Here is a 27,536-nt window from a genome sequence, read left to right as displayed (position 1 = left end):
CATGGATCCTGTATGTCAGCAAGGGACTGTTCAAGCTGGCAGAGGCTCTGTAATGGTGTGGGGCGCGTGCTGTTGGAGTGATATGGGACCCCTGATACGTCTAGATACGACTCTGACGGGTGACACGTACGTAAGCATCCTGTCTAAACACCTGCATCCATTCATGTCCATTGCACATTCCGACAGACTTGGGCAATTCCAGCAGGACAATGCGACACCACACACGGCCAGATTTACTACAGAGTGGTTCTAGGAACACTATTCTGAGTTTAAACACTTCCGCTGCCCACCAAATTCCCCAAACATGAACATTATTGAGCATTTCTGGGATGCCTTGAAACGTGCTGTTCACAAGAGATCTCCACCCTTTCGTACTCTTACGGATTCATGGACAACCCCGCAGGATTCATGGTGTCACTTCCCCCCAGCACTACTCCAGACATTAGTCGAGTCCACGCCATCTCGCGCTGATGCTGTTCTGCGTGCTTGCGGGGACCCTAACATTTTGCTCATCTACTCATGAAAAAAATAGGTATATGTATTACTTTGGACTCAAACAGCACCGTGCACTTGAATTATTTGACCACTCGCACATTGATCACTGATGCGACAAAGAGTGTAGCAACACGTTGCGTACGAGATTGCTCTCTATCAACGTGGCACTAATTTATGTTCAATAATAAAAGTAGGACTTGATTTGAGCGAAATAATTACAGAAATATTACAAATAGTTAATGTATTTCCTTCAAAACTGTGCAGGCATACCACAAACACCACGTTGATTCATAGTGTACGTAACATGTATTGAAGTTCCAGTAACAGTAACGAAATAACATGTTTCCAAGGTACGCCTTCCAGCAAGACAAATCAATCATGATACAGTGGAGGATGATAAGACTGTACCTACATTGATTGATATTGCTCCTTACAATTTATGAAAGACGAGCGATTTGTGAGTCTTCGTGTCGACTCATGGAAGGATACTACTTCACGTTATAATTCACTGAAAGCTCTGTACGCTGAACGATTGCAAAATACCTGTGCGAATATTTTGATTGCATGGCTGAAATGGCCTACACATCGCATATTAACCTCCACGGGAAATAATTGTAAATATCTCACCCAAAGTCTACAAAAGTGCTGGATTCCAAACCACATCGCGCCGACCAAGCAGAAAACAGAAGACCGAAAGCCGGAAACGGAGTGCTCAGCGCCCATTCCAATCTGCTCGGTCTCGTGGCCAGACAACAGTGAACGTTTCTCATTGACTGAAGGCTTGAGCAGCACCGAAGATACAAACACCCTTCAGTGTTGCCACAAAGAGATAACCAACAAAGTTTGGCTCCACTAATCGAAACTGAACACACGATGATGTTGCAGAATATTACGAAGATAAATTCGCAATTTTAGAAAGCGAAAATATTTTTGGCAAAAATGTAAGTGCAGCTGAACACGCAACTTTCATCTTTACACTTTTTATGCGAGTTAAAAATTGACAAAATGACAAAGACGTCGTCTTCTGAAGCTGGTACTTAGCAAATACAGTGTGATGCACAGCTCTGGAATAATCCCTTTCTGTGCGAGGTATGTTTGTAATCAATTTTGGCGGTAGGGGAAGGGGGGTGTATTTCAAGGCATTATATAGTTTTCGAGATACGACATAAGTCTGAAGCTGTTTCTTGGACTGAAAATTTCACCATTCAAGAATGTTAACATAACTCTCGTCCTAATTGAAATTATACACAGATATTTGATATGACTTAGAAATTTCAGCAGCCGCATCTTTGCATAAAAATCTGTCTTTTTTCACACCACTTCTAATTTTTGAAACGCTTAGAGACATTATAGAGATCGAACGTATACGTTAATTTCAGATTTTTTGCTGGATTTTTGTTAGAAGTAGAGAATTTAAAGCCATTTTCTGTCGTAGCGGTGAGTGGAACGCTGTGCCTGTGCTTGTAAGGACAACGTCGCAATACTGGACCTTAAATTCGTATACCAAGTGATTTATCAGACCGTAGTGCTATAGTATACCTCCACCTGGTATCGGCAGTTGCCAACGGCCTTGTCGCAGTTGTAACACCGGTTCCCATCAGATCACCGAAGTTAAGCGCTGTGGGACTGGGCTGGCACTTGGATGGGTGACCTACCGGTCTGCCGAGCGCTGTTGGCAAGCGGGGTGCACTCAGCCTTTGTGAGGCAAACTGAGGAGATCTTGATTGAGAAATGGCGGCTCCGGTCTCGTAAACTGACATACGGCCGGGAGACCGGTGTGCTGACCACCTGCCCCTCCACATCCGCATGCAGTGGAGCCTGTGGTCTGAGGATGACACGGCGGCCGGTCGGTACCGTTGGGCCTTCCAAGGCCTGTTCGGACGTGGTTTAGTTTTTAGGTATCGGCAGTTACACATCCTTCGTGGTATCCGCCGTAGCAGGCGTTAAAGCCGGTATTCCACAGGCATTGTAAACTTCCGCATGTATAACTTCTCTATCCGTTCGTAGCAATCAACTTTCGTGGAAATAAGGGTGTAAAGATTCTCTGGTAAATAATATTGATATTTCTAAATAATTCAGATATGTTTGTTACTGTAGGCAAATTAAACTGTGCTTGTTTGCTAAGACACACTCCCTGCCGTAATGAAATACTAACTGTACTATACATTTATCTATGAATGATTACAACCCTTAAAACGTTTATACCGTCCGAAACCTATGTGTGCATATTTCTTTCCGTGGCTATTTAAGTGTTTCGACTGTCTTTTAGTCTACAGCCCACGGGGTACCGGGTTCGATTCCCGGCGGGGTCAGGGATTTTCACCTGCCTCGAGATGGCTGGGTGTTTGTGTTGTCCTCCTCATTTCATCATCATCCAGGAAATTGGCGAAATTGGACTGAGCTAAGGTTGGGAAATTGTACGGGCGCTGATAACCACGCAGTTGAGCGCCCCACAAACCAAACATCATCATCATCTTTTAGTCTACAGCCCCAGTATGCAGTCGATCTTTTGCGCAACCAGTCGTGTATCGAATTACAGGCTAGCACTATTTTATACACAATATCAACTGATAAAGGAATTGGCTTATCAAAAATGCAAAATTTTACCCCTAAAACATCAATGGCATTTTTTACTGTTTCTCAGGATCTGCTCAAGCAACGATTATAATTTTCCTGGCTTAAAGTGAATATGGCGATCCCCATATATGGCTCTACAAGACAAATTTTTTAATGAATAAAAATCCTCTCGAAAAATTAGAGAAGTTTTGATATGTCATGTGTGTTGCCTTCAATTGCCGATTTCAACTTCGAACATGAAAAAAAAAAAAAAAAAAAAAACAGCTCCACCTGATTCTGTTCTGCTGCATACATACATCTGTGTATGTGAAACAGCAATTATTGTCCTCCATGGCCAACGTTATTATACTAAAAGTGCCATTACACTTACAGGAAGTGGAGCCCAACTTCTTTTACCATTGCTACACGTTTCCTAGCTATAGCACGACCACGATGATAATGATTGAAGCGTACTTAAAATCTTTTTGTACACATTTCACATCACTTAAATAACATTTTATCGGCGTGCACACAGCAACGTTTGAATAACTGTATTGTGCTCAGGAGTTAATAAAATAGATGTTTAAAATTTTTTGTCTATTTAGAAATACATTTATGCTTTTTCCTTTAACGGTGCATCAAGATGTGTGTGTGGCCTATGAGATATGATAATTTCCCTTTTAGTAAAGAATCAGTTTCTGAGCACCAACGTTTGTGGTTTCTTTAAGTATTTTCAAACTAAGGAAAGCTAACAATTTCAGACACAAGGTCATATCAGTGTCTCATATAGAAGATCTAGAAATGACCTTCATTCAGCCATCAGCTTCACGAGAGCTCGATTGTCTGACAAAGATTCCTCACAACAACTCTTAGAAAAGAAAAATAAGTGGCTGCGGCGGTGAAGAAAAGGAGACGAAGCAAAGAGTAGATGCTAAGGTAATTAGATCAATGCAGTACAGTACATCAGAGGACGATAAAATTGAATCTTTCGGACAGCCATTGGTAGGACACCCGAAGAGGAGCCCGAGAATTTTCCTTTACAGTGCCAGTCGCAAATACCAATTTATTTTGCAAGACTACGACGGAAAGTGCTTGAATGAAAAAAGATTCAAACGCTTACTGTAACTCGGTAGTGTGTTGGTCCACTACAGAGCTATCGCCCCAAAGCGACATTTTGACAGGGGGATGGATCGCATCTTGAAGGTCTTTCTGTGTGACTAGACAAATAGATTACATTTAAGAACAGCCAGCGTTTTTTTTTTTCCTTATATAAAGGACGATTGAAAAGTTTCCGCCGGCCGTTGTGGCCGAGCTGTTCTAGGCGCTTCAGTCCGGAACCGCGCTGCTGCTACGGTCGCAGGTTCGAATCCTGCCTCGGGCATGGACGTGTGTGATGTCCTTAGGTTAGTTAGGTTTAAGTAGTTCTACGTCTAGGGGACTGATGACCTCAGATGTTAAGTCCCATAGTGCTTAGAGCCATTTGAATTTTTGAAAAGTTTCCGCTTGAGGGCGTTGCTGCAGCGTATCTGCAACGTTGCGCGACTCCGATGTGGGTAGGCAAGAGATTAGTGTGGCGTTCGTGTCTTTCCGACGTGTATGCGGTAAATGCGGAAATGTGATCTATAGCGACGTTATCAGCATATGGGTCCAAACAGGACCAACGCGCTATTATTATTTTCTTGGCTGCCTAAGGGTAAAGACCGATAGACATCCATCAGAGAATGAAGAATGTGTATGGGGCAGTATGTCTGCCGAAAACCGCGATTCCGGAATGGTGCGACAAGAGGTGCTGCTGCTTCATGGTAATGCATGTCCCCATATCGCAAATGTCATAACGCAGAAGTTACGCCAATGCAGGTGGGAGACACTCGAGCACACGCCCCATAGTCCTGGTCTCTCTCTCCATGCTTCTATCACGCCTTCGGTCCCTTAACAAAGGCCTCGGAAAGTTGATGATTCCTGTCGGATGAGGATGTGCAGCAGGACACAGTGTTTTACCAAAGAGGTATCTTCAATCTGGTGCGCCGGTGGGATGATTGTCTCAGTGCTCTCGGTGATTTTATCTGAGTGGCATACCGATTCTGGACTGTACGGCCTTCGAACGGAAAATTTTTGATGGCACCTTATATGTAAATTTAACTACTTGTCAGTGTTGTGGGTTGGCAGGAGAGCCAACACCGGGTACTAGAGGAAGCCGAAAGGCACGGACGTAGCTGGTGGAATACTTAACTTTAATCCATTAATGATGAGTGTCGCTCTTGACTGTACATAATTCAGTATCAATAGTAACTGGTAATGGCGCCTTGCTAGGTCGTAGCAAATGACGTAGCTGAAGGCTACTTTAATCCATTAATGATGAGTGTCGCTCTTGACTGTACATAATTCAGTATCAATAGTAACTGGTAATGGCGCCTTGCTAGGTCGTAGCAAATGACGTAGCTGAAGGCTATGCTAACTGTCGTCTCGGCAAATGAGAGCGTATTTTGTCAGCGAACCATCGCTAGCAAAGTCGGTTGTACAACTGGGGCGAGTGCTAGGAAGTCTCTCTAGACCTGCCGTGTGGCGGCGCTCGGTCTGCAATCACTGATAGTGGCGACACGCGGGTCCGACGTATACTAACGGACCGCGGCCGATTTAAAGGCTACCACCTAGCAAGTGTGGTGTCTGGCGGTGACACCACAGTCAACAATAAATAATATTCGCTTGAGGTTAATTCGTCAGCGTTAATCCCGTGTAGTGCTGGATCCACTGTACTCAGGATTTGGCCAATTTATTTATTTAATATTGCGGTCGGATGCCGCATCTGTCGGATGCTGCAGTCGTCACTTACCTAAGGGAGCAAATTCGTGTGCACTGTCATTGATTTTTTGTACACGTTATACTGTATGGGATCGTATTTCAACTGTTTGTGTATCTTATTTTGTGGCACAGCAATTGGGAACCAGCCCAGCATCTGCCTAAACGAGCGTTGGAAACCGCCTAAAAACCACGCTCTGCCTGGGCGATGCGCCTAACCTTACTGTCCCGCAAGCTGGCGCGTTGTGCCTTACACTATACGACGAGGCGAGGTATACGAGGTGAGAGCAACAATTAATTTGTCATTATTGTATTCATTATCAATTTTTTGTGTCTCTTTGTTGCTATTGTAGTTACGCAGAAAAACCAGACGATCGAGAATAGTGGCGTCTGCCTAGAGTTGTCAGTGATAATAGACAAGCAAAACTACGTGAAATAACAGCAGAAATCAATTTAAGAGGTACGACGAACGTATCCGTTAGGTCATTACGGCGAAATCTGGCGTCAGTTGGCTATGGCAGCAGGCGACCGACGCGAGTGCCTTTGCTAACAGCACGACACCGCCAGCAGAGCCCCTCCTGTGGTCGTGGCCAAATCGGTTGGGCCCTAGACGAATGGGAAACTGTGGCCTGGACACTATCACATTGGAAACAGTGGAGCTAGGGAAGTTTAGGAGAGTGGAAATGTTGCGTACAGACGTATGACACAAGTGACACCCAATCACCTGACCACGTTCGAGGTCTGTGATTTCCGCGGAGAGCCCCATTCTGCTCTCTCACGATGTCTAATGACTACTGAGATCGCTGATATGAAGTACCTGGCAGTAGGTGGCAGCACAATGCACCTGATATGAAAAACGTATGTTTTTGGAGGTGTCCGGATACTTTTGATCACATAATTTATGTATGTCCGAGCGCAGTGCCGCTCAGCCCATTCTCTATGTAGTCAGCGATCAGTTGTAATCATTGCTTACGACGGTCTATTGTAGTTCAGATCCACCTAAGTGCGAACAGAACAGTTATTCTGAACTTATTATCAGTTAAAGACTATTCTACTCTGATGTGTAACACTCATTCTGCAATGAAGTACTGAACGTTATGTGGGAATTATTATTTAAAAGCTATATATTTTCAAATTGTTTACAAAACAACATTATCCCCTTTAAAGTACTCTCCATTACAACTAATACATTGTCCCACCGGTGCTTCCACTGTTCGAATCATTTTTTGTAGTCATCTTTAGAAATGGCTGACAGGTGTCCTCCGTTTTTTTCTTGACTTCTTCAGTGTTGTCAAATCGGTGTCCTTTCATGTCCCTTTTCATGTACAGAAATAAGAAAAAGTTGCACGGAGCCAGGTCAGGCGAGCAAGTTGCGTGGGGCAGCGGAACCATGCCATTTTTAGCCAAAAACTGTCCAACAGACATGGCTGTGTGTGCAGGTGTGTTGTCGTGGTGGAAGAAACAGTCTCCTGTCCGTCACAAATGCGGACTTTTTTGACGACCACTTCTGCGCAATCTTCTCAAAACTTCCAACTAAAAGGTTTGATTCACGGCCTGACATGGGGGAAAAAACTCTGAATAAACAACGCCCTTGCACCAAAAAAGCAAATCAGCATTGTTTTGATGTTTGATTTGACGTGACGACATGTTTTCGGACAAGGTGATTATGACGTCTTCCATTGGCTTGACTGTTGCTTTGCTTCTGGGTCGGTGACCACAGCACCATGACTCTTCACCAGTAATGACCTTTGACAGAAAATCTGAATCGGTTTCAATCTGTTGTTTCCAAGCAAGACATGTTTCAACTTGACATACCTTTTGATTTTCAGTGAGAACCCGACAAACAAACTTGGCAGCAACCCTTTCCATTCCCAAATCTTCCATTAAAATTCGCTGTACCGAGCTCCAATATAATCCAATAATCTCTGACAGTTGATCAATTCTCTGTCGACGGTCTGTGAGCACAAGCTCTCGAATTTTTTCAATATTTTCGTCAATTCGGGCAGTTGATGGACGTCCAGAATGAGGTTTGTCATCAATCGACAGTCGCCATTTTTAAATCGAGCAGACCACTCGTACAGCTGAGTTTTTCCCATTGCGTCATCCTGGTAAGCTGTTTTCAACATTAAAACACTTTCAGCGGCATTTTTATTGAGTAGAAGACAAAATTTCATAGCTGCACATTGTTCTCTTAAACTTGCTAGCATAAAAAACGAAACAAGAAAAAAACAGCGTTAGCAAAAACAATAACTGCAGATGAACAGAACAAGCCAGGTAGACATCACAGGAGGCACTGAACTGGCAATGAGTTGCGTTACACACGTCTAGTGTCAGAAATGCGTACTACACAAGCTCCGCCCTTGGCAATGCTACTCCGATTTTTTTGGGTACCCCCTCGTATATACCATGTTCGAGTTCTAATAAATTACTGATAATTTGAGTGTGTGTGTTGCAGTATCTGCTGAACCTCCTCCTGAACTTAACTTGACTTGCTACAATACACCGCAATAGGAGAGTGCTATAACTTGTGTGATAGTGTATTGACTTAAATACGTAATGATCGGGTGGTTTACTGTACCAGTGGAGGTCCTATAGAGTGCCTCAGTAATCGTCAAATCATGAACGTATGCGTGCAGCTGTGTGAAGACCCCTATTTATCTTGGAAGACGGATGTGTCCACAGTATACTCACAGTCAAGGTGTAGAAGAACGGCCAATACGCGGTCTCTAGATTGTTGACATAAACATCCTGTTTCATGTTTACGGCAATCTGAATGAGTGAACCAAAGTCATGGTACGAAAAACGCTCCAAAAATTTCACAGAAGAACCTCTGGATTTAACTATGTCCCCAACACGCATCTACATCAACATCTGTACTCCGCGAACCACTGTGAAGTGGATGGCAGGGAGCACGTCCCAATGTACTTGTTATTACGGGATTCTCCCGTTTCATTCACGTACGGAGCGTGGAAAACAATGTTTAAATGCCTCGGTGCATACAGTAATTAATCTAATCTTCACAATCTGTATGGGGGCGATATGTAGGGGGTTGTAGTATACTCCTAGAGTCATCATTTAACATCGATTCTTGAAATTTTGTCAGTAAACTTTCTCGGGATAGTATCCGTCTGTCTGCAAGAGTCTGCCATTTCAGTTCTTTCACCATCTCATGATACTCTCCCGCAGATCAAACGAACTTGTGACCATTCGTGCTGCTCTTCTCTGTACAGGTTCGATACACCCTGCTGGTCCTACTAGGTACGGATGCCACACACTTGAGCAATATTTTAGGATGGATCGCATGAGTGATTTGTAAACCACCTCCTTTGTAGACTGATCTCATTTACCGAGTATTCTACCAATAAACCGAAGTCTGCTGCCTGCTTTATCCACGACTGGGCTTATGTGATGGTTCCACTTCATGTCCCTACTAAGTGGACACCCACGTATTTGAATGAGTTTGCAGAATTCAGCTGAAACTCACTAATGCTATATTCATAGGATACTATGTTTTTCGTTTTTTGAAGTGCACAGTTTTACATTTTTGAACATTTAAAGGATGGTGCCAGTCATTGCACCACTTCGAAATGTTATCAAAGTCAGGCTGAGTATTTGACAGCTTAGTTCATCCTACACACCGTCGTAGTTAACTGCACCATCTGTGAAAAGTCTGAGGTTACCATAAATATTGTCCGCAAGATCAATAATATACAACAATGGCAGCAAGGATCCAACAGATTTGCCTGGGTTACACCCGAAGTTACTTCTACATCTGCCGAAGACTCTCCATCAAAGATAACATGCTGCGTCCTCTCTACCATGAAATCCTCACTCCAGTCACATATATAGTCTGATGTCCCATATGATCGTAGTTTTGATAATAAGCGTAGGTGTGCTACTGTGTAAAATGGTTATCGAAAATCTAGAAAAACTACATCTACCTGACTACCTTGACCCGTGGCTTTCAGGATGTCATGTGAGAAAAATGCAGTTTAAACGCCTCACTGAGCCGTCAGTTTACTCGACGCATTGCATAATTTGAAAACATGCTTAATGCGAATTTGTCGAACCACGCTACACATCACCAGTCAGCTACTGTTCAGTTTCTGTGTTTCTGGTGTCGTAAACTTTATGTGTTTTTGTGAGCGATGGCCATCTGCCAGGTATCGGACTCAAAACGTCCCTTGCATGCAATTCTCTTCGCAGTATTCGCTCGGAGCCTGGTTAAGATGGTCAAGCATTCACCTAGTGCAGCAATTCCTGCCTGCTTTAAAACCGACTGTCATTGACAAGGAATAACACTCATCTCTGGTCCTTGTCGATTAGCATCTTTTTTACGACCACTGTCCTTACCCCATATTACATAGCTGTGAAAGGTAGAATTACATAATTTCTCGTAGGCACACAGGACGGTCCGCATCGATACACCAACAAATCGCGCAGTTTCATACAAGGTGTGGTCACGAGCACATCGAGTCACGATAGCTTCTTTCTGCCATTCTGTCACTTCTCCACGGAGACCCCATTTACTGCATTTATTCCATAGAAGCGACTGGGACATACACATCACGTCACAAGACAGCTTGGTACGGTTCCACAAAGCAACTGCACTGCTTTTTTAAGAGAGTGACCAATACCTTGTCCGGCGAGCGTATTTCGTAAAGTGGTAAAAAGTACTGAAGTTTTGTGATACGAATATCAGTAGCACTTTCAACAATTCCTTGTAAACACTGATTAGTATTTAAGTTACATAGCAGCTGCTGCAGTAGCACTTTGTATTCCATAAACAGTTTAAATTATAGTATGACCTTACTAAGGTTCACATTGCTGCGGAACTGTAAATATTTTGATTGCGACATAATATTTTTTTCCTTTGATCACTGAATGTAAATTCGTTTTAGGCTTGAAAGATGTAAAGCTATTTTCGGCCTGAAATAAATTTTCACGTAGAAACAGTAGTGTGCACAGAGTGTTAGGAAAGTCCCGTTACAAACTTCTAGAACTTGTACAGCGGAGTGAGTCAACACCGACTCAAAAGAAGGCCTCGGCGCTTGTTGGTGACGTCACGTCAGCTAGGCACGGCGAACGCCAGGACTGTTGCAGGCATACTCAGAATGGTGGTGTCTCCCTCTCTGACACAGGAAAATGTGAAAGTATTGGTGGTAGTTGACCAACACACTTTGTTCTGAGAGATTTCTGCAATCAATTAATCGTGCAATTCATTACAATTCTTAACAAATAGTGTACTCCTGAACTTAAATTTCCACCTGTTTTAAGGATTGACATACAAAAACAACTTCATGGTCCAGCAGCAACTGAATTCGTGCTTCTTTACCTTATTTGTAAATCTGAGGAAGTTACGTTTGTACTGGGTTGCTTTTACAAGAAACTGTGAACATATTGGTTCTCTTCTTTAGGTGTCTTGGTTGACTATGGGGTGAGGAGCACTGAATGTTAATGAAACACCTTGCGATTGTACATGTTGGGGGAGGGGGGTGGGGGACAGAAGAAGAGGCAAAAGAGAGACACTTGTTTTATCAAATAAAATTTTTTTATCTTGTAAAGTTTCTCCTTTCAGTTGCAAGAGGGGAATATTTATCTTTTCTAATGTGCATGTTTAAAAAAGTTTAAGGTCAGCAGTATTTTCGATGTATGAAGCTATTTTGTTTCCTGTTTAGAATTCCTTTCGTTGAAAACGACTGTAATCTAATGACTGGCAACAGTTGGACATTTACACATGTAGATTAGTTCACATTTCCAGTGACGATGTCAAACGAAAATAAATAAAAGAAACGAGTCCATTGTAAGGGAGTTGGGTAAGTTTCGATAACAAAATGGATCAAGTAAATATAGTTACTTGAATGTAACATTTCCGGAGCCTGCAATGGGGCAAAGCATCTTCTCATATTGATCTACGTTTGTTTCGACAGGATTCAGTAATACAGAACTATGATCTTCATTTGTAGCTTTACAATAGTAAGAAAATCTTTCATCTAAATAAAACTGCAGAATCCAAAACAATACCAAACATTTTGTCCAAAAATAAGAGATTTATAGTGATAAGCACGACCAGGCGTTTCTGCCTGCAACAGACCAGGCGTTCGCCGTGCCTAGCTGACGTGACGTCACCAACAAGCGCCGAGGCCTTCCTTTGAGTCGGTGTTGAGTGAGTACATAACATTTTAAATAAGGACCCATGTCCGGAAACATACAACAACGATACAGAGCGTGAAAGCTATACTCGCCGGCACCTGTAAATGCATGTGCACGCAGCGTGATTCCGTGACGATGTTACAAACTTTCTTTGATGGTGGAGAAGGATAAATGTATCAGTTTAAGGTAAGGATCCCTCTACCGTAAACTAACGAGTCGAAAGTTATATGTTTAAACCGTTCTGATATCTCTGACAGTGGCATACGTACTAGTACAGTTGTTGCTAAGATCGTAGGGTAGGCAACTTTCACAGCTGGTAGTATGGATCAAAGCAGGGAAAATATTTCCAGTAAACATGGGCTCAGAAATGCATACCTGAGGAGCTATGAGCACTTGTTCAATAGAGGAGATGTTTTTCGCAGCATTGAATATGCACTCAGCCCTTGTGAGGGAAACTGAGGAGCTACTTGATTGGGAGGTAGCGGCTCCGGTCTCGTAAAGTGACATATGGCCGGGAGAGCGGTGTGCTGACCACATGCCCCTCCAGATTCGTATACAGTGACTCCTCTGAACTGAGGATGACACGGCGGCCGGTCGGTGCGTTGGGTCTTCATGGCACCTTCGGGTGGTATTTAGTTTTTAATTTACATGAAATCTTTCAAAGTATGGTTTTGTGAATGCAGTGATGAGAGTGAGTTTCTAGTTGCGAGGTTATTTTTAACTTAAAGCGTATTATTTCGCCTTCCCTACTTTTGCGTGTAGACAAAAATATACCTAAAAATAATTAAAAATTAGTTTTACCGATCGAAAATGATACTTTGTAAACTTCCAGTAACTCTTATTATTATTATTGTTATTATTACGTTTGACGTCCCCATATGCTATACATAAGAAATCCATTTCCATAGCCAGTATTGGTTCGTTTTCTTTTCTGGAAGCTCTTGAGGTAATGTCTGCTGAATTCCATTTACGCCTGCATCATTTACTTCATTATTTTGATACCTTCTTGAAAACGGTTCTCAGTAAAGTTGCGACCTCGCGTGTAAAAACACTAACTGGAATTTGTAGACGGTGGTGGGGGAATGCACGTACAAGTTGACAGTCCTTATTGAAAGTATTCTTTAAGGTAATGCTTTAGTTAAACCTAGACTGCTAAATCCTTATAAAATTACGATTGCAGTTTGGTAGGAATTCGCGGTTCTCACCAGTGTGCTATTGTCAGTGTAGGGTGTAAAACATGACGTTTTGTATTTACCCTGTACGTGACATTCCACTGGGGACATTCTAATTGTAGTTAACTAGTGTATAAGTTACGACTTGCTTTGAATAAAATATGGTGTAGAAAAATTTTCGATGGTTTACCAACAATGTAACATTTTTCTGTCTTTAGTACTCCAGTTTTAAACAGCTACGATGAAACCTGGTAATTACACACAGCAGTACGACGAAACTTGGTAATTACATACCGTTTGATATCAGATAAATTTCTACATAAGCTGCGTATTGGTAACACACTTTCGTAACCGATTCGGTACGCTTACATCTGTTATCACTTGCGCACTTGCAACAGAAATTTGTGGAGTCCCATTTACGCAGTAATGACAGATATGTCTGGTTACAAAAGTGCCAACATGAAACTCGCCCTCATCTGACAACAACATATTCTCAAGCAGTGTCGGTCATTTACCTTGTCTTCTCAAGGTAATGAACCTCGAGGTCTATTGTAGGTAACACTCTACTGGCTATTAAAATTGCTACACCAAGAAGAAATGCAGATCATAAACGGGTATTCATTGGACAAATATATTATATTAGAACTGACATGTGATTACATTTTCACGCAATTTGGGTGCATAGATCCTGAGAAATCAGTACCCAGAACAACCACCTCTGACCGTAATAACAGCCTTGATACGCCTGGGCATTGCGTCAAACAGAGCTTGGATGGCGTGTACAGGTGCAGGTGCCCATGCAGCTTCAACACGATACCTGAGCTCATCAAGAGTAGTGACTGGTGTATTGTGACGAGCCAGTTGCTCGACCACCATTGACTAGACGTATTCAATTGGTGAGAAATCTGGAGAATATGCTGGCCAGGGCAGCATTCGAACATTTTCTGTATCCGGAAAGGCCCGTACAGGACCTACAACATGCGGTCGTGCATTATCCTGCTGAAACGTAGGGTTTCGCAGGGATCGAATGAAGGGTAGACCCACAGGTCGTAACACATCTGAAATGTAACGTCCACAGTTCAAAGTGCCGTCATTTCGAACAAGAGGTGACCGAGAAGTGTAACCATTGGCACCCCATAGAATCACGCCGGGTGATATCGCCAGTATGGCGATGACGAATACACGCTTCCAATGTGCGTTCACCGCGATGTCGCCAAACACGGATGCGACCATCATGATGCTGTAAACAGAACCTGGATTCATCCGAAAAAATGACGTTTTGCCATTCGTGCACCCACGTTCGTCGTTGAGTACAACATCGTAGGCGCTCCTGTCTGTGATGCAGCGTCAAGGGTAACCGCAGCCATGATCTCCGAGATTATAGTGCATGCTGCTGCAAACGTCGTCGAACTCTTCGTGGAGATGGTTGTTGTTTTTGCAAAACGTGCCCATCTGTTGACTCAGGGATCGAGACGTGGCTGTACGAACCGTTACAGCCATGCGGATAAGATGCCTGTCATCTCGACTGCTAGTGATACGAGGCCGTTGGGATCCAGCACGGCGTTCCGTCTTACCCTCCTGAACCCTCTGATTCCATATTCTGCTAACAGTCATTGGATCTCGACCAACGTGAGCAGCAATGTCGCGATACGATAAACCGCAATCGCGATAGGCTACAATCCGACCTTTATCAAAGTTGGAAACGTGATGGTACGCATTTCTCCTCCTTACACGAGGCATCACAACAACGTTTCGCCAGGCATGAGAAATCGGTTGGAAACTTTACTCATGTCAGCACGTTGTAGGTGTCACCACCGGCGTCAACCTTGTGTGAATGCTCTGAAAAGCTAATCACAGCATCTTCTTCCTGTCGGTTAAATTTCGCATCTGTAGCACGTCATCTTCGTGGTGTAGCAATTTTAATGGCCAGTAGTGTAATTAAGTTTGAATGTAGTCGCTTTACGAATACAAAAACTACAGTATTTGTGAAAATAGGGGGAGACTTACGAAACACGCTCTAGTTCAGTGGATACTGTAGTCTCTTGTGTCTTCCTTCACATGTGACTTACGCTATTAGATACGAAGCAAAATATAAACTAGCGCCGAGACTCCGTCACTCATGAATTTCGAGAGAACTTCACCTCTTATTCTCGGGTTAAGATGGATGGTGTTATTGTGAGAACACGGTGGAGCCTTTGCTGAAATTATTATAGCAGTGTAGAAGAGCCACGGTGGTTGTGATGGCGATAGAATAGGGCTGTAACTGGTCGCTCCCGGCTCCCTCCGTGGCGTCACTCAGCCAAATTGTGTGCCCGCTTCCGCAGGAGACAGACTTCGGCTCTGAAGAGGATGGCTCCGCTCGTTAGCAGAAGTGCTGCTGCGCTCGGGGTCGGAACTTGCGCCAGCACGGTCTTTATGAAAAAGACGCACAATCAATATCCGTTGTGTCCCACAATACGGCTAGATTGGCGTGCGCTCGGTGACTGCTGCCTCTGAGGACCGCGTACGCGCTTTCATCTTGTATATGCACACGTGGAACAGTGATCCACATATGTGAATGCTTAAAGGGTTTATCGATACACTGCATAACCCAAAGGGAGTGATTAGACCATAAGTAAATGAAAATATCGCTTGGTGGGCCATAACGGAGTGCACCTTTGCCGCATATTATCCACACAAATGACATGATTTCCAATATTATTAACTTCTTTCGATTATAATTGCCGACGATATCATTAACGTAAGTAGAATTGTAAGCGAGTTTCGGGTAAGAGTACGCACTTAGGGGAAAAAATTTGGATTTCGTACAGGCGGATAATAGTACGCATTCAGTTGGGCAAAAGCTCATTTTTGGAATTTTTCAACAGTATTCTCATAGGTAATGTCCTTCACCTTCATTATCAGTATGTTCCCGATGCTACAATTCCTTACATCTATAACACTGTATCCAGTCATAAATACCACATCCTTAAGCCGGAAAAATGCGTTTTTTAAAAAAGAATCAGTTATCTGAGGTGCTATGAGCAATTTACTTTTTGGAGAACTAGTTTTTCTCTATACTGGAAAATTCTGCTTTATTTTTTTCCTTCCTCTTCAGTTTCCCTTCTCCTCCTAATGGTTCGAATGGCTCTGAGCACTATGGAACTTAACATCTGAGGTCATCAGTCCCTTAGAACTTGGAACTACTTAAACCTAACTAACCTAAGGACATCACACACATCCATGCCCGAGGCAGGATTTGAACGTGCGGCCGCTGCGGTCACGCGGTTCCAGACTGAAGCGCCTAGAACCGCTCGGCCACACTGGCCGGCTCTCTTCATAATACTTCGGTTTCTGTTCGAGAGTATTCTTCACACCGGTGATGAGTAAAGGATTTCTGGGTTTTAGGACTTTACTTCGTTTGGTCAATTGACGACAATTTTGGCAGAAGCCCTGTCAGAAATGGATGTGTGCACTTGCACCCTTGTGGCACTGAATTGTACAAGGTGCATTCACGGTCTAAGGCCTCCGATTGCTTTTCTAATTAACTACTCACCCGAAATCGATGAAACTGGCGTTACTTCTCGACGTATTCGCCCTGCATACGTACACATTTTTCACAACGATGACGCCATGATTCCATGGCAGCGGCGAAGACTTCTTTAGGAGTCTGTTTTGACCACTGGAAAATCGCTGAGGCAATAGCAGCACGGCTGGTGAATGTGCGGCCACGGAGAGTGTCTTTCATTGTTGGAAAAAGCCGAAAGTCACTAGGAGCCAGGTCAGGTGAGTAGGGAGCATGAGGAATCACTTCAAAGTTGTTATCACGAAGAAACTGTTGCGTAACGTTAGCTCGATGTGCGGGTGCGTTGTCTTAGTGAAACAGCACACGCGCAGCCCTTACCGGACGTTTTTGTTGCAGTGCAGGAAGGAATTTGTTCTTCAAAACATTTTCGTAGGATGCACCTGTTACCGTAGTGCCCCTTGGAACGCGATGGGTAAGGATTACGCCCTCGCTGTCCCAGAACATGGACACCATCATTTTTTCAGCACTGGCTGTTACCCGAAATTTTTTTGGTGGCGGTGAATCTGTGTGCTTCCATTGAGCTGACTGGCGCTTTGTTTCTGGATTGAAAATGGCATCCACATCCATTGTCACAACCGACGAAAAGAAAGTCCCATTCATGCTGTCGTTGCGCGTCAACATTGCTTGGCAACATGCCACACGGGCAGCCTTGTGGTCGTCCGTCAGCATTCGTGGCACCCACCTGGAGGACACTTTTCGCATTTTCACGTCGTCATGCAGGATTGTGTGCACAGAACCCACAGAAATGCTAACTGTGGAGGCGATCTGTTCAACAGTCATTCGGCGATCCCTCAAAACAATTCTCTCCACTTTCTCGATCATGTCGTCAGACCGGCTTGTGCGAGCCCGAGGTTGTTTCGGTTTGTTGTCACACGATGTTCTGCCTTCATTAAACTGTCGCACCAACGAACGCACTTTCGACACATCCATAACTCCATCACCACATGTCTCCTTCAATTGTCGATGAATTTCAATTGGTTTCACACCACGCAAATTCAGAAAACGAATGATTGCACGCTGTTCAAGTAAGGAAAACGTCGCCATTTTAAGTATCTAAAACAGTTCTCATTCTCGCCGCTGGCGGTAAAATTCCATCTGCCGTACGGTGCTGCCATCTCTGGGACGTATTGTCAATGAACGCGGCCTCATTTTAAAACAATGCGCATATTTCTATCTCTTTCCAGTCTGGAGAAAAAAAAATCGGAGGCCTTAGAACTTGAATGCACCTCCTAGCACGACATAGAAATTCCTGTACGGATTCCCTTCGTTGGGCCACAGCCTGCTGTCGCGCTACTATACTCGGCGATATGAACGTTTTTTCCGTTAGACGAGAACCGGCGAAATCGTCCGAGAAACAAACATCAGGACTGTATTGGCAAATTCCCGTTACTTCAAATGCGTTTGCTGCTTTCTCTGCTGTTGCTACCCGGCAGTAGGCACTTCTGGATAAACCGCAGCAGCCGTGAGTTCTCTTACCAAAAAGTTCACTAGCTGACAAATGTATGTTTAGATCCCACCGTATGCCGGACAGACAGCTGCTACCGGATGGACAAGAGAGGACGTCCTCTGGGCGTAATAGCTAATCCATTAACTTAAGCTGCAGTAACTGGCTAAAACCGCTTGTAAGTATGACATGCAAATGTTTTTTCAATCCTAACAAAAACGCTACCATACCCGAATACCAAAAGGCAATTAATGACACACAGGAAGCGTCTGGAGTTTACATCACTACGCACTGCTACAGTGGGTAGCCAATGCAGTTTTCCTGGAAACTGTATTCAACACAGGAAAATGTAAAGTTCATTCTCTTAGGTTCAGATGGCTCTGAGCACTATGGGACTTAACATCTGAGGTCATCAGTCCATTCGACTTAGAACTACTTAAACCTAACTAACCTAAAGACATCACACACATCCATGCCCGAGACAGGATTCGAACCTGCGACCGTGGCAGCAGTGCGGTTCCGGACTGAAGGGCCTAGAACTGATCGGCCACAACGACAGGCTTCTCTTAGGCGAAGCGTACTCTTGACCGAACTTCCTTTACTACTCGAGAAAGAAAACTGGTCTCCGTAATAGCGGCAATTAACTTGATCACGAGACTCGGTGTAAAGTACATTGACGTGACGAGTTATGCAATACGTCAAAAATGGTTCAAATGGCTCTGAGCACTATGGGACTTAACATCTGTGGTCATCAGTCCCCTAGAACTTAGAACTAATTAAACCTAACTAACCTAAGGACATCACACACATCCATGCCCGAGGCAGGATTCGAACCTGCGACCGTAGCAGTCGTGCGGTTCCGGACTGAGCGCCTAGAACCGCTAGACCACCGCGGCCGGCTGCAATACGTCCTAATATCGTATCGGACATACTTTTGCCCGGCGTACTGCAGCAACTCGACGTGGCATGGACTCAAAAAGTCGTTGGAAGTCCACTACAGAAATACTGAGCTATGTTACCTCTATAGCGGTCCATAATTGCGAATGTGTTGCCGGTGCAGGATTTTGAGCACGAACTGACCTCTCGTTTATGTCCCATAAATGTTCAGTCGGATTCACGTCGGGCGATCTGGGTGGCCAAATCATTCGCTCGAATTTTGCAGAAGGTTCTCCAAACCTGTCGCGAACAATTGAGGTCCGGTGGCATGGCGCATTATCATCCATAACAATTTCATCGTTATTTTGGAACATGAAGTCCATCAATGGCTGCAAATAGTCTCCAAGTAGACGAACATAACCATTCCTAGTCAATGATCGGGTCAGTTGGACCACAAGCCCAAGCCCATTTCATGTAACAAAGCCCACACCTTCATGGAGTCCGCCCCCGGTAGCTGAGTGGTCAGCGCGACAGAATGTCAATCCTAACGGCCTGGGTTCGATTCCCGGCTGGGTCGGAAATTTTCTCCGGTCAGGGAGTTGGTGTCGTGTTCATTAATCATTATCATTTCATCCCCATCGACGCGCCAGTCGCCGAAGTGGCGTCAGATCGAAAGAGTTGGCGACGACGAACGGTCTACCCGACGGGAGGCCCTAGTCACACGACATTTATTTATTACGTTCATGGAGTCATCACCAGCTTGCACAGGGCCTTGTTGTCAGCTAGCGTCTATGGCTTCGTGGGGTCTGCGCCACACTTTAACCCTACCATCAGTTCTTACCAACTGAAATCGGGACTCATCTGACCAGGCCATGCTTTTCCAGTCGTCTAGGGTCCAACCAATACGGTCACGAGCCCAGGAAAGATGCTACAGGCGATATCGTGCTGTTACCAAAGGCACTCGCGTCTGTCGTCCGCTGCCTTAGCCGATTAACGCCAAATTTCGCCACTCTGTCCAAACGGACAGTTGCTTGTTTGTTAGCGCTGACAACTGTACACAAACGCCGCTACTTTCGGTCGTTAAGTGAACGCCGTCGGCCACTGCGTTGCCCATCATGAGAGGCAATGCCTGGTATTCTCGGCACACTCTTGACACTGTGGATCTCGGAATACTGAATTCCCGAATAATTTTCGAAATGGAATGTTCCGGATCACCTGAATACGTATGACAACTCCGCCAATAAGCTGCTCTTTTATACCTTTTCATTGAAATCCTTGATTTATGTACATTGAGCAGGGAATATATGCTTCCATACTGAGTGTGAGAGGAGTATTCTTGAACAAAGATAGTGTGCATATTGTGAGAGTGGGTGATTTGGATTCGTGTATGCACTCCAAATCACGGTGTTGCGGTGTTAAAAATACGTGCTGCAATGTTGACACACGAATGGACCTCAAAAGAAAGTTACTCATTATTATGGCCGGCCAAGTAATGTTTATTGAATGCTGCACTACGCTTCAAAGTGACGCAGCTACGTGATAATTCCTTGCAACATAGTTATCAAATCTCCGTATGCAGTGGTCGTGACGTTCTACCATTCGTTCAACTCCTCGACATCAGAAAACATCTGCTTAGTCATGGAGCTGTTCTGGAACCTCTGCGTGGACGCCCTCATCTTCGGAAAATGTGCGACTGCTGCGAATTAGCTGCTCGATTGTCTGGAAATTGTCGTCTGTAGCCGTCGTCGATGGCATTCCTTCCCGATCTGCATCACCCACGTCTGTGAGGCCTTAGGCAAATTATTGATACCATTTCTTTACGACTGGACGCGACATTGCATTTGGTATTTACCGCCTGAATTTGATGGAGAATTTGCGTGAAAATTAGTGGTCCTGCTCACAAGAATCGTAGTGTCCCGCGGATTTCTGCTTTGTGTACGTTCCCAGTTGCCGTTCAATTTCATGGCCATACTGTGATGCACCTGTTATCCGTACCACAGCAGAACTGTGTCTGTGGGAAACTCACAACATGTACTCACTTCTGAAGATACGCCACTCTTGTTGCTCGATATTCTTAGTATGGGACGACATGTGTACTTTTTGAAGTCTCCTAGTGCATACATACACTATTTAGCAGAAATTTATGCGCTACTGCGAGGAATTGAAGGACACAAGCTGTATAAAAACTTTTAGAGTTTATATTGTACTGAACTAGACTTAGAGTTAACGAAGAAACTTATAAAAAATGTTCTATCGAAGGAATTAGGTTTTAAGAATGATTATGATCCAACGACTAAACATAGTATACAAGAGAGTACCCTAGATTAGTACCTTATGAAATTAAGAATCGATATTCAAACAAAAAATGATTTGAAACTTCCTGGCAGATTAAAACTCTGTGCCGGACCGAGACTCGAACTCGGGACCTAACTCAATCGGTAGAGCATTTGCCCGCGAGGGGCAAAGGTCCCGAGTTCAAGTCTCGGTCCGGCACACATTTTTAATCTGCCGGAAGTTTCCTATCAGCGCACACTCCGCTGCAGTGTGAAAATTTCATTCTGAAAAAATGGTTTGTTTTAGACGAGGCGTGAATTTATGTACAGTGCACTGCGAACAAATTCTGCCATAGTGATAGTGTGTGAGGAGTATTCTTCAAGAATAGTATCTACACTTGACTTGCAGTCGATGAGCACAGTTCAAATTTTCGCCCGGCTATCGAGATTTAGGTTCTCTGTGGTCACGCTAAATCATTTATTGTAAACACTGAGATTGTTCCTTTTAAAAGGATGGACCCAGTTTCCATTATAATATTTATCCAAATCGACAGCAGTGCTTCTGCGCTGTTTCTCTCTCTCTCTCTCTCTCTCTCTCTCTCTCTCTCTCTCTCTCTCTCTTCCTTTCTCTGTCTCTTGTGTAAAAACGATGGTTTTTTTGTTGTTGTTGCTGAGCAACACTTATACAATAATTGTAAAATGAACACGCTGCCATTTGACTGTATTGTTGCTTATTTAATTACAAACCAGCTTTCGGCCATTTATGCCATTTTCAAGTGATTGAGTTTATGTCATTAAAATATATTTCAGGATATCAATCACTTAAAATGGCATAAAAATCCGAAACCTAGGTCGTAATTAAATAAACAACAATGCAGTCAAATGCCGGTGTGTTCATTTAAAACCTACCGTGTTTGAACGATGATTGGAACCTAAGTTTACCTCTGTGGTTAGTAACTGTATACTAGATGATCTACAAGAGATTTTACACTAAAAATATGATTAATGTATTTATATATTGCTGAAAGGAGCTCTGCAGAAGCAGAACAAAAAGTTCGCTGCGGTGTTTAATCGCCACTAAGGCACCTCTATGGAAAATTGGGATGAAGTATATGTTTTGTCAAAAAAGTTTACGGACATATGTTTCTGTTCGCTAAGAAGATGACAGTCACGTTGTAAGCTACCTGTTCATTTTTTCCACAATAGTTTTACTTTTTTAAAATGAAGAGTTTCTCTTTGTGATGTGCTATGGTCAGCTTCGATTAGCCTAAACAAACCTTTGAACTATACCTCGTTGTGTTCCTACTGATGAATTTTGTATCTTCGGAAGCCTATTTATGCCATCAGATAATGAGAAACGTTTGCGGGGTGAAACCACGAACGTATAGTTTCGAAGAAGTTTTTGCCATTCAGTTCCAAGTTTTAGTTTCGGGGGGGGGGGGGGGGTAAGGGGGGACAGTCTGGTCTATTCAGTTTTAGTTCTTGCTCTGTTTTGTGTCGATGTGAGATGGTTCAGTGTTTCTACAACGATGAAGATTATGCGTGAGATTTTTATAATTATTTATCGTGGTGTCTAATAGGCGAAGTGTAAGCTATTTCAGTCGTGCATTCTGTGTGTTTGCACAGTTATCTTGCGATCGCTCAGGGTACACAACTTGCAATGGTATCCTTCCGCGTGGTGAAAGGAAGGTTTTTAGTTTGTTCACTTTTAGGGAAGTAGTAGCAGATTATAGGATCGAGTACTATTTTTTCAGTCTATCGTGCAGTAGACTTAAAATTAAGCATCCTCTCCTGTATTATAGATGATTTATTGTTTTGCTTTAAGTCGTATCTTGAGAATTTATAATTTATTTGCTTTTTTCGAAAACCTTATCTCATGTTAGCCGCACTAAGAATCCATGAAGTCTTTGTGAATTATCTGCACTGTTTTGGGAGCAATATACATCTCTTTGCTAACATTTTCTCTGAATTATTGTGCTCAAACTAAATCATATTATTTATTTCAATACGTAACTGAGTTTCACGCTGTTGTGTCGCCATCTTGTTCACAACTGTTGCGGCAGGTCTTGTCACATATGCGCTCGTATATGGCACGAACAGTTAACTGAATTAATGATACTCTACGACTGCAAAGAATCACCAATAAATACCCATTATTTGCAGGGATTAAGGTTACAGGTGGAGAAAGATACGTCGTCAGATGGTGATTTGGAAGACATGATTTATGAATACGATGCACAGTGTTCTGGCATATTAGTGAGATACGTGATAGCGAGGGGTTCCCTATTTCCAATAGTATGTGAAGATTATGTTCTCATCTACATAGTTTAATGAAGTGTTTGAATAAATATTGTTTTCTAGTCTAAATTCATTGATTACAAATACAAGCGCTCATCCTCGTTATCAGGAGAAAGAAAACTTGCGTTCTACGGATCGGAGCGTGGAATGTCAGATCCCTTAATCGGGCAGGTAGGTTAGAAAATTTAAAAAGGGAAATGAATAGGTTAAAGTTAGATCTAGTGGGAATTAGTGAAGTTCGGTGGCAGAAGGAACAAGACTTTTGGTCAGGTGATTACAGGGTTATAAATACAAAATCAAATACGGGGTAATGCAGGAGTAGGTTTAATAATGAATAAGAAAATAGGAGTGCGGGTTAGCTACTACAAACAGCATAGTGAACGCATTATTGTGGCCAAGATAGACACAAAGCCCATGCCTACTACAGTAGTACAAGTTTATATGCCAACTACCTCTGCAGATGATGATGAAATAGATGAAATGTATGACGAGATAAAAGAAATTATTCAGGTAGTGAAGGGAGACGAAAATTTAATAGTTATGGGTGACTGGAATTCGTCAGTAGGAAAAGGGAGAGAAGGAAACATAGTAGGTGAATATGGATTGGGGGAAGACCACAATCTATTGGTTATGAACTGCAGATTGAAACTGAAGAAACTGCAAAAAGGTGGGAATTTGAGGAGATGGGACCTGGATAAACTGAAAGAACCAGAGGTTGTAGAGAGTTTCAGGGAGAGCATAAGGGAACAATTGACAGGAATGGGGGAAAGAAATACAGTAGAAGAAGAATGGGTAGCTCTGAGGGATGAAGTAGTGAAGGCAGCAGAGGATCAAGTAGGTAAAAAGACGAGGGCTAATAGAAATCCTTGGGTAACAGAAGAAATATTGAATTTAATTGATGAAAGGAGAAAATATAAAAATGCAGTAAATGAAGCAAACAAAAAGGAATACAAACGTCTCAAAAATGATATCGACAGGAAGTGCAAAATGGCTAAGCAGGGATGGCTAGAGGACAAATGTAAGGATGTAGAGGCTTGTCTCACTAGGGGTAAGATAGATACTGCCTACAGGAAAATTAAAGAGACCTTTGGAGAAAAGAGAACCACTTGTATGAATATCAAGAGCTCAGATGGCAACCCAGTTCTAAGCAAAGAAGGGAAGACAGAAAGGTAGAAGGAGTATATAGAGGGTTTATACAAGGGCGATGTACTTGAGGACAATATTATGGAAATGGAAGAGGATGTAGATGAAGACGAAATGGGAGATAAGATACTGCGTGAAGAGTTTGACAGAGCACTGAAGGACCTGAGTCGAAACAAGGCCCCGGGAGTAGACAACATTCCATTTGAACTACTGATGGCCTCGGGAGAGCCAGTCATGACAAAACTCTACCATCTGGTGAGCGCGATGGATGAGACAGGCGAAATACCCTCAGACTTCAAGAAGAATATAATAATTCCAATCCCAAAGAAAGCAGATGTTGACAGATGTGAAAATTACCGAACTATCAGTTTAAAAAGTCACAGCTGCAAAATACTAACGCGAATTCTTTACAGACGAATGGAAAAACTGGTAGAAGCCGACCTCGGGGAAGATCAGTTTGGATTCCGTAGAAATGTTGGAACACGTGAGGCAATACTGACCTTACGACTTATCTTAGGAGAAAGATTAAGAAAAGGCAAACCTACGTTTCTAGCATTTGTAGACTTAGAGAAAGCTTTCGACAATGTTAACTGGAATACTCTCTTTCAAATTCTGAAGGTGGCAGGGGTAAAATACAGGGAGCGAAAGGCTATTTACAGTTTGTACAGAAACCAGATGGCAGTTATAAGAGTCGAGGGGCATGAAAGGGAAGCAGTGGTTGGGAAAGGAGTAAGACAGGGTTGTAGCCTCTCCCCGATGTTATTCAGTCTGTATATTGAGCAAACAGTAAAGGAAACAAAAGAAAAATTCGGAGTAGGTATTAAAATTCATGGAGAAGAAGTAAAAACTTTGAGGTTCGCCGATGACATTGTAATTCTGTCAGAGACAGCAAAGGACTTGGAAGAGCAGTTGAACGGAATGGACAGTGTCTTGAAAGGAGGATATAAGATGAACATCAACAAAAGTAAAACGAGGATAATGGAATGTAGTCAAATTAAGTCGGGTGATGCTGAGGGAATTAGATTAGGAAATGAGACACTTAAAGTAGTAAAGGAGTTTTGCTATTTAGGGAGTAAAATAACCGATGATGGTCGAAGTAGAGAGGATATAAAATGTAGACTGGCAATGGCAAGGAAAGCGTTTCTCAAGAAGAGGAATTTGTTAACATCGAGTATAGATTTAAGTATCAGGAAGTCGTTTCTGAAAGTATTTGTATGGAGTGTAGCCATGTATGGAAGTGGAACATGGACGATAACTAGTTTGGACAAGAAGAGAATAGAAGCTTTCGAAATGTGGTGCTACAGAAGAATGCTGAAGATAAGGTGGGTAGATCACGTAACTAATGAGGAGGTATTGAATAGGATTGGGGAGAAGAGAAGTTTGTGGCACAACTTGACTAGAAGAAGGGATCGGTTGGTAGGACATGTTTTGAGGCATCAAGGGATCACAAATTTAGCATTGGAGGGCAGTGTGGAGGGTAAAAATCGTAGAGGGAGACCAAGAGATGAATGCACTAAGCAGATTCAGAAGGATGTAGGTTGCAGTAGATACTGGGAGATGAAGAAGCTTGCACAGGATAGAGTAGCATGGAGAGCTGCATCAAACCAGTCTCAGGACTGAAGACAACAACAACAACAACATCCTCATAGCACAGCTTCGACTATAACCTGAAAGCACAAACATTGCACAACTTATGGACGAAGTATTGATGAATTATTACCTACGTTTTGATGTTTCAGTATCTAGCTACGCAAAATTCATTTTCGTAGCGTTTACATTAAGTAAATGTGTGGGTCTATGACTTCTTCATTGAACATTTGTGGTCAGATCGCGTTTCCAGTTTTTTCCGGGGCATAAATATTCATACAGTACAGCATAGGTTAACACACTAGTGTCCGAAAGTTAAGCATAACATGAAAACTGGACATATTGCCTTGCCAGGAAGTCGGAAGGATTGGTGAACAAGCTACACTTACAAGGGAACATCCCATCGCACCCCCCTCAAATTTAGATATAAGTTGGCACACTGGATACGCCTTCAAAAACTGAACACAGATCAATCGAAAAAACAGGAAGAAGTTGTGTGGAACTATGAAAAAATAAGCAAAATATACAAACTGAGTAGTCCATGCGCAAGATAGGCAACATCAAGGTTATTAGAGCTCAGGAGCGCCGTGGTCCCGTGGTTAGCGTGAGCAGCTGCGGAGCGAGATGTCCTTGGTTCGAGTCTTCCCTCCAGTGAAAAGTTTAATTTCTTTATTTTCGCAGAGTTATGATCCGTCCGTTCGTTCATTGACGTCTCTGTTCACTGTAATAAGTTTAGTGTCTGTGTTTTGCGACCGCACCTGTAAACCGTGCGATTAGTAGACGAAAGGACTTGCCTCTCCAATGGGAACCGAAAACATTTGATCGCAAGGTCATAGGTAAACCGATTCCTCCACAGAAAAACGCGTCTGATATATTCTATACGACACTGGTGACGGCATGTGCGCCACATGACAGGAATATGTAACTGACCCACGTAACTTGTACACTTGGCGAATGGGTAAAAAGATTCTTCTACCTTACCCGATTTCGGTTTTCTTGTGGATGTGATAATCACTCCCAAAAAAGTGTTGAAATCATAAGAGTTTGTCACATAAACTGAAAAAAAATTAAAGTTTTCACTGGAGGGAAGACCTGAACCAAGAACCTCTCGCTCCGCAGCTGCTCACGCTAACCACGGCACCACGGCGCTTCTGAGCCAAAATTAGCCTTGATATTCC

At 43.1% G+C, this 27,536-nt stretch overlaps 1 protein-coding gene and 1 pseudogene across 1 annotated transcript in view; one reads left to right on the top strand and one right to left on the bottom strand.

Annotated features, from left to right (window-relative positions):
- Positions 1 to 27,536, bottom strand: part of LOC126183937 (Down syndrome cell adhesion molecule-like protein Dscam2) — a 461,766-nt gene that overhangs the window by 400,877 nt on the left and 33,353 nt on the right. The window lies entirely within an intron of this gene.
- Positions 2,056 to 2,173, top strand: LOC126185692 (5S ribosomal RNA; annotated as a pseudogene).

Source organism: Schistocerca cancellata, chromosome 4 (assembly GCF_023864275.1).
Source record: "Schistocerca cancellata isolate TAMUIC-IGC-003103 chromosome 4, iqSchCanc2.1, whole genome shotgun sequence".
NCBI classification, from domain to species: domain Eukaryota; kingdom Metazoa; phylum Arthropoda; class Insecta; order Orthoptera; family Acrididae; genus Schistocerca; species Schistocerca cancellata.
Note: the sequence above shows the minus strand (reverse complement) of the source record. Positions and strands in the feature narration are given on the sequence as shown.